This window comes from Sardina pilchardus, chromosome 11 (genome assembly GCF_963854185.1).
Source record: "Sardina pilchardus chromosome 11, fSarPil1.1, whole genome shotgun sequence".
In the NCBI taxonomy this organism is placed as follows: Eukaryota; Metazoa; Chordata; class Actinopteri; order Clupeiformes; family Clupeidae; genus Sardina; species Sardina pilchardus.
This window is the reverse complement of record NC_085004.1, coordinates 21,729,058-21,739,224: the sequence shown is the minus strand read 5'-3', so window position 1 is coordinate 21,739,224 and position 10,167 is coordinate 21,729,058. Positions and strand designations below refer to the sequence as shown.

At 40.8% G+C, this 10,167-nt stretch overlaps 1 long non-coding RNA gene across 1 annotated transcript; it reads right to left on the bottom strand.

Moving 5' to 3' along the window:
- Positions 1-6,920: 6,920 nt before the first annotated feature.
- On the bottom strand, positions 6,921-9,944 carry LOC134095594 (uncharacterized). Its single transcript, XR_009940580.1, has 4 exons — positions 9,912-9,944; positions 9,723-9,777; positions 7,098-7,129; positions 6,921-6,970 (listed from the first exon to the last, which is right to left on the bottom strand). It is a non-coding gene; the product is annotated as an uncharacterized LOC134095594 (long non-coding RNA).
- Between the last annotated feature and the right edge of the window lie 223 nt (positions 9,945-10,167).

The following is a 10,167-nucleotide window of genomic DNA, read 5'->3' as shown; positions in this document are numbered from 1 at the left end:
ACAAAAGAGATGAAGCTATGAGCACAGGTGTATTCAGATGTGCACTTAACAGTGAAGCAAATATTTATGATGAATTGAGAAAATTCAGAGAAAAACAGCAAGCAAGACTCAAATATTCAACAAAGATGCTTTTAAAAAAGCACACGACTCAAATCAAGTGACTTTATAAAAATCTTTCCAAGGGCATATAGCATCCTAATTATTCTGACTGAGTCCTTTATAAAGCAGCAAAATCAGGCGATCCGCAGGACATTGTAAATGTTGTTGTCCTGTGTGGGTTGAAGTTGGCTATATAGTCCATGGGCCAGACCGGCTACCGGTACCATCTGGGTGGGCAAATTCTAGTTGTGATTTTTTTATTCCTACACATCCCTAGTTTATGTTTTGATGTGATAGACCTCTGAGATTGGTAGCTTTTTAGTGGTTATCACCTAATGAAGTACACCACCCTCTACAATAAATCGCATTTTAGACACCTGGTGCATATCCTGGTTGAACCCATGGTTAAGATACTTATCAGTGTTGTATAATATTGAGTGTGGTATCATTTTAAAGAGTACATCCTAAGCTTTCATTCAAGCACATTGGTGGAGCCCTCTGATTAACACAGAGGTCACTGGAGCTCTTTGAGCCAACAAAAACACAACATTTTCAACCATTTCCGCCTAAACTATACACTTTCTTTATGCCCTGTGGCATCAGAGAATATTACAGACACAAAAGACAGAAACTAAAATACTCTCAGGACTCCAAGGATTTAAAAAATGTATGCTTTACCCATACTACTCCATTAAGGGATGTAATTTCAGGGCCAAACTAAAAAGGATGACCAAAATAAGAAGCAGGGCCAAAATTCCGCACATGGAACTCCTCGGGCCCCCTTCTGTTTCGTCTCCTTCACAATCTTTTCATGGCCAGTAGAAGAGTTGTGGATCTTATAGGTCTACACATGAATGTCACAATTGTTCTCTGTGACAACATACAGTGCATTTCCCCACCTGTCTGCTAGTTTTCTTTTACCACATTCCCCCATATTCGGGATTTAAAGTGAGAAACTACAGGTGAATAGGGTAACATTTTAAAATAATAGATATCACCATGAAACTTCCTCAGTTGATTACTTACACAAGTATGAAAAAAAAGTATTGCAAGTTTTAAAATGTGTATGTTTAATAATGCAAATGAGGAGTTGCCTCATTAAATATGCATGATTTTGCATATTTCCGGTAGATAGATTTTGAACATAATATGATAAAGTCAGGCGCACAATCATTTTGTTTACAAACAAGATTACAATTACAGGGGGATTTCAGGATATCTGCTTTCATTACCTAGGAAATCAAAATATACTGTCCATAGTAAAAAAATATTATTATTTTTATTATCAAAATGTCCCATAAATCAGGCCAGGAATGATTAGCTAACAAATTCCTCTGTAAGTATCTGTATATGTGTGTATAGGAAAGTTCGGTGTACATACATGTAGGTGCTACAGTACATACAATGCCTTTAGAAAATCATCATACCCCTTTGAAATAGTTACTTTATTTGCCTTACAGCCTGAAATCAAAGCCCATTTTTATTTAGGAATTTAGCATCAAACATCAAAATAATGAAAAAAGGCAACAGTTCTGAAAATTAATTAAAAAAAATGAAAGAGTAACAGGGTTGGAAAAGTCAGCATATCCCTGATTTAATACTTTGTAGGGCTTCCTTTTACTTTGATTACAGCCATCAATCTGTTTAGATATGTCTCTATTAGCTTTGCACCCCTAGATTGGGGAATATTTGCCCAATTTTCCTTGCAGAATTGCTCAAATTAAGTCAAATTCTGTGGGGAATGGCGATGGACTGCTGTCTTCAAGTCAATCCACAGATTTTCTACAGGATTTAAGTCAGGGCTCTGACTTGGCCAATCAGGGACATTCAACTTCCCATCCTTAAGCCACTGCTTTGTTATTTTGGCAGTATATTTAGGATCATTGTTGTGTTGGAAGGTGAATGACCTGCCCATCTTCAGTTGTCTAGCAGAGGGACACAGGTTTTCCTCAATAATTTGGTTGTACTTGACAACATCCATTTTCCCTTTTATCTTGACCAATTGCCCAGAACCGCTGAAGAGAAACATCCCCACAGCATAATGTTGCCCCCACCATGCTTCACAGTAGGTACTGTATGGTGTGTTTTCGGCGGTGTACTGCGTTTGGTTTTCGCCAAACATAGCGCTTGGAGATTAGTGCAATATACACTGAAATATTCTGCTACCATGTAGAAAAAGGCTTTATGGCAGATGAGACTAAGATTGAACTTTTTGCACTGAACTCCAGGCGCTATGTTTGACGAAAACCAAACACAGTACAACACCCAAACAAACCATACTGCCACACACCCTGGCAGCTGAGTTATGGACATACTCAGAGTCTGCTAAGGGCCTTGGTGGGCAGTCCAGTCAGAATACCATTGCAGTAGTCCAGACAGGAGGTGATTAAGGCATGGATGGGTGTTACTGAATGTGTGAGTGAAGGCCAAAGTTGTGAGATGTTTCTGAGGTGGTAGAAGGCGGACTTGGTGATGTTGATGTGGGACTGGAAGAATGACGCCTCAGGAGATGGGGAAATGGATCAGCCTTCCACAACCAGGGCCAGGTCTCCAACTTTCCTGAGCAGTGGTGCAGGGTCTGCCACCATGAGCTCTGTCCTATTACTGTTGAGTTTGAGTAAGTTTGTGGTCATCCATGATTTGAGTTCCTGCAGGCAGTTTACAAGTTCTGTGTGTGGGAGCTGGCATGAGGAGTTTGTGCTGATATAAAGTGTCATCGGTATAGCAGTGGAAGCTGAGTTCATGGTTACGGATAATATGACCTAGGAGTAGCGGGTGCTAGATCAGAGTTGGAGCCATTGAGAGTGATAAATTGTTTCCGGTCTGTGAAGTAGGACTGGAACCAGGACAGTGCTGTGCCACTAAGGCCGATGAGCTCAGAAAGGTGATGAAGCTGGATGGTACCACACCAGAGATGCATTTATGATGTTTTCCACTGGATGACAGAGCATGGGAAGACAGGTCTTGATCAGGGTGGTGGACATTAGGTCAAGGCTGCTGTTGAGGTCTTGGCTGAGGTGAGTTTTTTTACTCGGTCGGCATCGAGTGGAGAGAAGCCAGATAGGCAGCACTGAGGTGAGCCGGCAGCTGAGTGGTGAGAATCCTGTTGGGGCAGTGTGGGGCAGAGCCCAGGAGACTGGAGCTGCCCATGGATGGTGTCCACTTTCTGCTGGAAGAAATCCAGGAACCTGGGACCTCATTTGTAAAATGTTCTTACGCACAGATTTGATCTTAGACTGTGTGTAAGCTCAAATCCATGGCAACGCTCAGATTTACTATAAAAAACCCCATCTTTGACATGGAAAAGCATCTCCACGTCAGGTTCCAATTTCAAAATTCCAAGGCCAACGATCTCATGTCTTCCTTTGCCATACGCATGATCAATATCAGATGAAGTAATTCTTAAAGATTGGACAGCACTTCACACGTATGCTGTGTTAAACAATTTAGCATATCAGCATTCCCTGTTCATAATTCTAACTCTCACAGGAGAAACACACAGATTTCATAACTCTCAACCAAGCCACTCCCCAGGTTATGGCTATATCCTGAAGCCTCACAGCCTTGGCCATGGTGGCGGTCTTAATGTTATGCATCGTGCTCACATCCTGGTCAAACTCAATATGACCTCCTTTGAATGTGTTCACTTCACGTTGTCTGGGTCCACACAGCCCCTAATCTACTTTGACGCTATCTGACTCCATAGCGACTCATCTCGTCACCCACCACCCTTACTCTTAGTTGAACACTACAACCAGGCCCTCTCTCTCAGGACTTTGTAGCACCTCTCACCACATGTTAGTGTCTTTCTCTGGTCCTTTCCCCTGGTTCATCCTTGAGCACCGCAGGATGAAGACCACAGGGTGTAGGCTCGAGAGACGATACAGAAGATCCAATCTCACTGTCCATTGTGAAACATTTAAAGAACACATCACGAACTACAAAGAAGCCCTCTCTCAGGCAAAAACAAGATATTACTCCACACTCATCAATAACCATCAAAACCACTCCAAATTGCTCTTCTCCATCATCAACCATCTTCTTCACCCTCCTGATGCTGCTAAACCCTCAGATGCAACTGACCTCTGAGCCAGGGGCCTCATTAATAAAAATGTTAAGTAGAAATCACCCTTCATTTGATCTTAGATCATCTCTGGAATTATCGTATGTATGATTCAGAAAAAACAAACGTACAGTACATACAAAAAAACATGTGTAGGCCTAGCCTATGCCATCTGATATTAACTAGCTTACATTTATGCGCTGTCATTTCTAATAGTTTCTAATTATGATTTTCCAAGCAGCGCAGTCTGGAATGAGATTCTATGCATCCATGTCCATTGTCATTTCTTCTGCTTGCAGTAATGTGGTATGCAATGTGTGATACATTTGGTAGATTTACTTAATAGAAAATAGTAGGCTACCTTATGAAGGAAAGACCTCTAGGCCTACGTTAAGGTACAGTACGTTTCCAATATGACCCAGGGTCATATATTGCTGATGTAGCCTAAAGCGTACTAAATTATTAGCATGATATGTCATGTAGGCCTAACATCTCTTTTGGGATAGGCTATGTTTAGGCTATGTTTTTGCTAAAGTGAAGTATAGTATAGAAGTAGTTTGCCGGTCATTCTTCATTCCTTCTGCACGTCGGGGTTCAAGCTATTATATCTTTGCATTTGTTTTCTAGTGCCCTAAACATTGCCCTTTATAGTTTGATATAGGCCTACCTTTAGGCTATCTATCTTTATATTTCTGCCTACATTATCCAAATTGTCACTATCCAAGAATTTTCATCTGATCTCGGGCACTGCCATCAGTCATAGAGCAAACAGGTGCGCGCTTTGCAAAAACCTTGGGCAACTCTAAATATGAAGATCAGAGGATAACTTCTGTCCCTTGGTGATTTATAGATGATGCCAAACTATCTGTCCATTATTGCTCATTCAAATATGAACTTTTTGTGACGGAGCCATGAACACAAATGTCATATTTTCCTTTCCTAAACAACACTTTAAGGTCAATATTACATTGATTGGAACATGAAATATATCAATTACTTTATGGTAGGCCTTTGTGTTGTTTTAGATGTTATGAAATAGGTTAGGTAGGCTATAGGCCCATGTTTTTTCTCACTTTCCTAAGCAGGCTAGATAGCTCAATAGCAGTTTCACGTCAAATCATGAAATATTAAAAATCATGTTTGTTGGTCACAGTCTCATGACACACCATAATTACATTAATACTTGTTATAATCCCTTGTGCCAAAATTCAAGGTAAAAATATATTAAGAAGCCTCTGCCCAAATGAACTTAAAGGAGCAAGCTAACCACCAATCTGCCGACTAATGGTCACAAACACACCAGTATACTGCTGACAAATGGCCAATCGAACAGCAGTATACAGTATGCAGCATGTCATTGGGGTTATCAAGTGGGCACCCTCATTCAACGATGTTTCATTAAGTTAGGCCCACAACACCTCATGAAGGCTTAACAGTAAAACCAGCATCCTAGAGACACTCCCCTCCATGCTGCCACCATAATAACACATTGCAATATCCAATATCCAAATACTCTTAACCAACCTTGGCATGGTCTAGGCTGGTTAGGTTGGTCCGTTCCGTTGATGCGTACTGAACCATAACCCTAGAAAACCCTAACCCTAATAGTCCGTCACAAACACAAAACAAATAAGACAGTTAGCTACCTTAGCTTGCACCCCAGGAAGTCTAACTTCTCCTAACCCACAACCATTCACTTGCTTGTTCTGCTGCCAGGGACATGGTAACCACCTGCCTTAGACTTCGTCCACAAATGCCCAATTCAGAAAGAAAGCCAATAGCAGATCTGGCCACAAACCCATGTGCGCCGATTTCAATAGGCCTTAGTCATGCACTCCAACTTTGCTGGGCTGCCTCCTCTGCTATTTCAGTGTATTTTGCTCTTTTCAACTCATTGGCCTCTTCTACTCATAATAATATTACAACAAACGTTTCCACAGTGTGTATACACATATAAGTCCTTGGGGTGGTGTTGGAATATAAGATTACAAAATAAGACATGGACAGATACGTACCTGAAACAGGGAAGATGTGGAGGTCACAACAATATATGACAGTTGACATACTGTAAGTGATATTATATGATACAAAATACAAAATTGATACATATGGGGAGGAAACAGAAGGGGGCCCGAGGAGTTCCATGTGCGGAATTTTGGCCCTGCTTCTTATTTTGGTCATCCTTTTTAGTTTGGCCCTGAAATTACATCCCTTAATGGAGTAGTATGGGTAAAGCATACATTTTTTGAATCCTTGGAGTCCTGAGAGTATTTTAGTTTCTGTCTTTTGTGTCTGTAATATTCTCTGATGCCACAGGGCATAAAGAAAGTGTATAGTTTAGGCGGAAATGGTTGAAAATGTTGTGTTTTTGTTGGCTCAAAGAGCTCCAGTGACCTCTGTGTTAATCAGAGGGCTCCACCAATGTGCCTGAATGAAAGCTTAGGATGTACTCTTTAAAATGATACCACACTCAATATTATACAACACTGATAAATATCTTAACCATGGGTTCAACCAGGATATGCACCAGGTGTCTAAAATGCGATTTATTGTAGAGGGTGGTGTACTTCATTAGGTGATAACCACTAAAAAGCTACCAATCTCAGAGGTCTATCATATCAAAACATAAACTAGGGATGTGTAGGTATAAAAAAATCACAACTAGAATTTGCCCACCCAGATGGTACCGGTATGCTATATTTTGGGTCTTTGGCCCATGGACTAATACACATGCTCCACACTGGAGTCCTCTTGGTCAGCCACAATCGGGATATCAGGGATGGAGGAGTACACAAGATGCACTGTAGACTTAAGATATGGAGAAGAAACAGGGATATAGGCATTTAATAGCTTATTAACAGAATAATTAGCATCCAAATCTGTATAGAAAATGCACATGGACATTTAAATAAACAAAAAATACAGGCATACTTACTCCCTGTTCAGATTCCAGGACCATCCTGGTATCTTAAACATGCAATCAAACCACAATATGATCAATCATTATGAAACAACCACATAGCATGTCTCTATACTAGGAAATGCTTAGGCTATAGGCTTGCAAATGTTCTCCTTTAAAGAATGCTGAATTCTTGATTGTTCTTGAGTATCACCTGTAGGTGTTACTCAAATGAAGACTCTTATTGTTATGTAGACTAATTAATATTTTTGTCACGTTTTCTGTCTACTGTATGTTGGCGGCCTGCACTAAACCACAGTGAAAGGTGAATAGGGCTACATTTCACTGTGGTTTAGTTCAGGTTAGGGGTGTAATGGTACCGTAATTTCCCAACTGTTAACGGTGGCTTATACAATGATTTTGCTAAATTTCTACAGCTGTGAGGTTAATACATGGGGGCAGCTAATATGGTATTAATATGCTTTTGTTTATTTTACAGGAACCGTATGTATGAAATAGATTTCAATTAATCATAAAATGTTCACCCTCCACTTATCTAGTAGTCAGTAGTGTTTTGGCATCCGGGTTGCCAAATTCGGCTCAGAGGGAGGGGGAAGGAATACACCGCTCTACGGTATTTTGAAAGTGATTGCAGTACCAGTTTTGGCCAAAATCCCATATGGTTCCTTTGACACTAGAACGGCCAAGCGCCGGTCAAATGACCACTGTGACGTATTACTTGAAGCGCCATGTTGGTTTGACCTCAAACCGCTTTGACTGGTCAAACCGGTTTGATGACCGGGGCGCGGCACTTCTAGGTTTAAGTCTAGGTGAGTAGGTCTGTAAGTACTGCTAGCCGAACATTTACATTTGCTGCTATATTGCTGATTCTCAACGCATATAGTATTTTAAAAGGTTTCAAGTGTTTTGCTTCATCTCTTCATTTAACAACATTCTGTAAAAGTTTTGGAACTGAGGAGGCTAACGCTGCGTTGATGTTTGAGAATGAAATGTGGTCCTACTCCTACCCAAAATAGAGTTTCAGCTGTTCAACAGTCTGGAGACTTCTTAATCATGTTTTTTCAATCCATTTAGACCGGTTTAGACTGCAGACTGGCCATTTACAGTAAGCACTTGGACTCTTCCTCTATGAAACAATACTGTTTTAAATATATGCATAAATCATTATGGCATTGCTTTCCTGAAATATTCAAGGTCTTCTCTGAAAGGACACTGTCTGGATGACAGTACAGTATGCAGTATGTATACTGTATGTACTGTGAACACGGCTAAAAAAAAAAAATTAAGGGAACACTGGTTCATAGGAGTATAGCATCAAGTCAGTCACACTTGTGGGATATTGGCCTGGCCTGATATGTAACAGAGGTGGTTGTGAATCTGGATCACCTGCTTTGATGTCAACGAAATTTTCTACAGGTAGGCCTATACTACAGGACCAACTGTGAGACGACCCCCAAAACAGGAATGGCTTAACAGGTGTCATTCAGTGGTCATCCACTGTCATCCTTCTTGACTGATTTCTCACTAGTTTTGCATTTGGATGGGGTCAGTGTTACTACTGGTAGCATAAGCCAGTATCTGGAGCCTACAGAGGTTGCACAGGTACTGTAGTCCAACTCCACCAGAATGGCACACCAATACTTTCCATTGCCAGAAAGATTGCTGTGTCTCCCACTGCCGTCTCAAGAGCATGGAAGAGATTCGAGAAGACAGGCAGTTGCTCTAGGAGAGCAGGGCAGGGTGATAGAAGGTGCTTAACCCAATAGCAGGACCAATATCTGCTCCTTTGTGCAAGGAGGAACAGTAGGAGCCTTGCTAAAGCCGTACAGAATGACCTCAAGCAGGCCGCTGGTGTGAATGTCTCAGACCACACTATTAGAAACAGACTTCATAAGGGTTACCTGAGGGCCCGATGGCCTCTAGAGGGACCAGAAAATTTAGTTGACATCAAAGCAGGTGAACCTAATTCACAACCACCTCTGTTACATATCTGGCCAGATCTACAGTATATTCCACAAGCGTGACTGACTTGATGCTATACTCCTTTATACAACAGTTAGGTCCGGTCGAACGATTTAGCAATATCTGATTGGACGAGACACATTTTATCAGTGGTGATATTAAGCAATATCCAGAGACGGCGCGGCGATATAGGCCAACAACACCACTCCCACTGGTGCGATAATGCTTAAATGAACCAGTGTTTCCTTCATTTTTTTGAGCATTGTAGTATGTTACTTAAAACCTGTGTACATCATTCAGAATTGATTGTGCATGGCAAGATGTGCAAAATGTCCATGCCAAAGGCACCTCCACTGTCGTGGATGCTGTTTTGAACTGAGCACTATAACAAGTTGGATGTGTTGGATAGTGGAATAGTCCCTCTCCATTTTTGTGAAATCAAATGAATAATGAACAGTGTATGTATCATCTTATCTGCCACCAAAATGTTCCACACCAATTATGTATGAATAAGTATGAATACGATGACACTTCGTACACATAGGCACACAAAGCAGTACAAGCATTTGTCTGTGTTCTTACATCAGTTAATTATCAAAACTCCAACATAGTGTATCCTGGTTTTTATTGGCTTATGCTTTTAATAAATCACATCTGAATACACAACAGTGTTCTTACCTGATACAGCTGCTGTAGATGGCATTGCCATGTCTTGATCGCCCATCACACCAGTCTGATGGAAGGACAAAGAAACGTTACATATTCAACTTGTTCACTCACAAGTTTGTGGATTTTACTATTTTAGGATCACACAATAACAGGTAATATTATGGAAGAAGAATTTGGTAAAATGTGTAACATACTTACAGCAATGTTAGTGCTTCTAGATCCCATAATGACATTCTCATCTGTCCAAAGCAGAACATATTATCTGAATGTATACTCAGTCAGCCATGTGCATTCAAAAGTTTTTATTGTTATTTGTAACACACACATGTACACACACACACACACACACACACACACACACACACACACATACATACAGTACTTACACACACGTCTAACAGGGGAAGCATCTTCCCTGTGTTGAGACAGCGAGAGAGAGAGAGAGAGAGAGAGA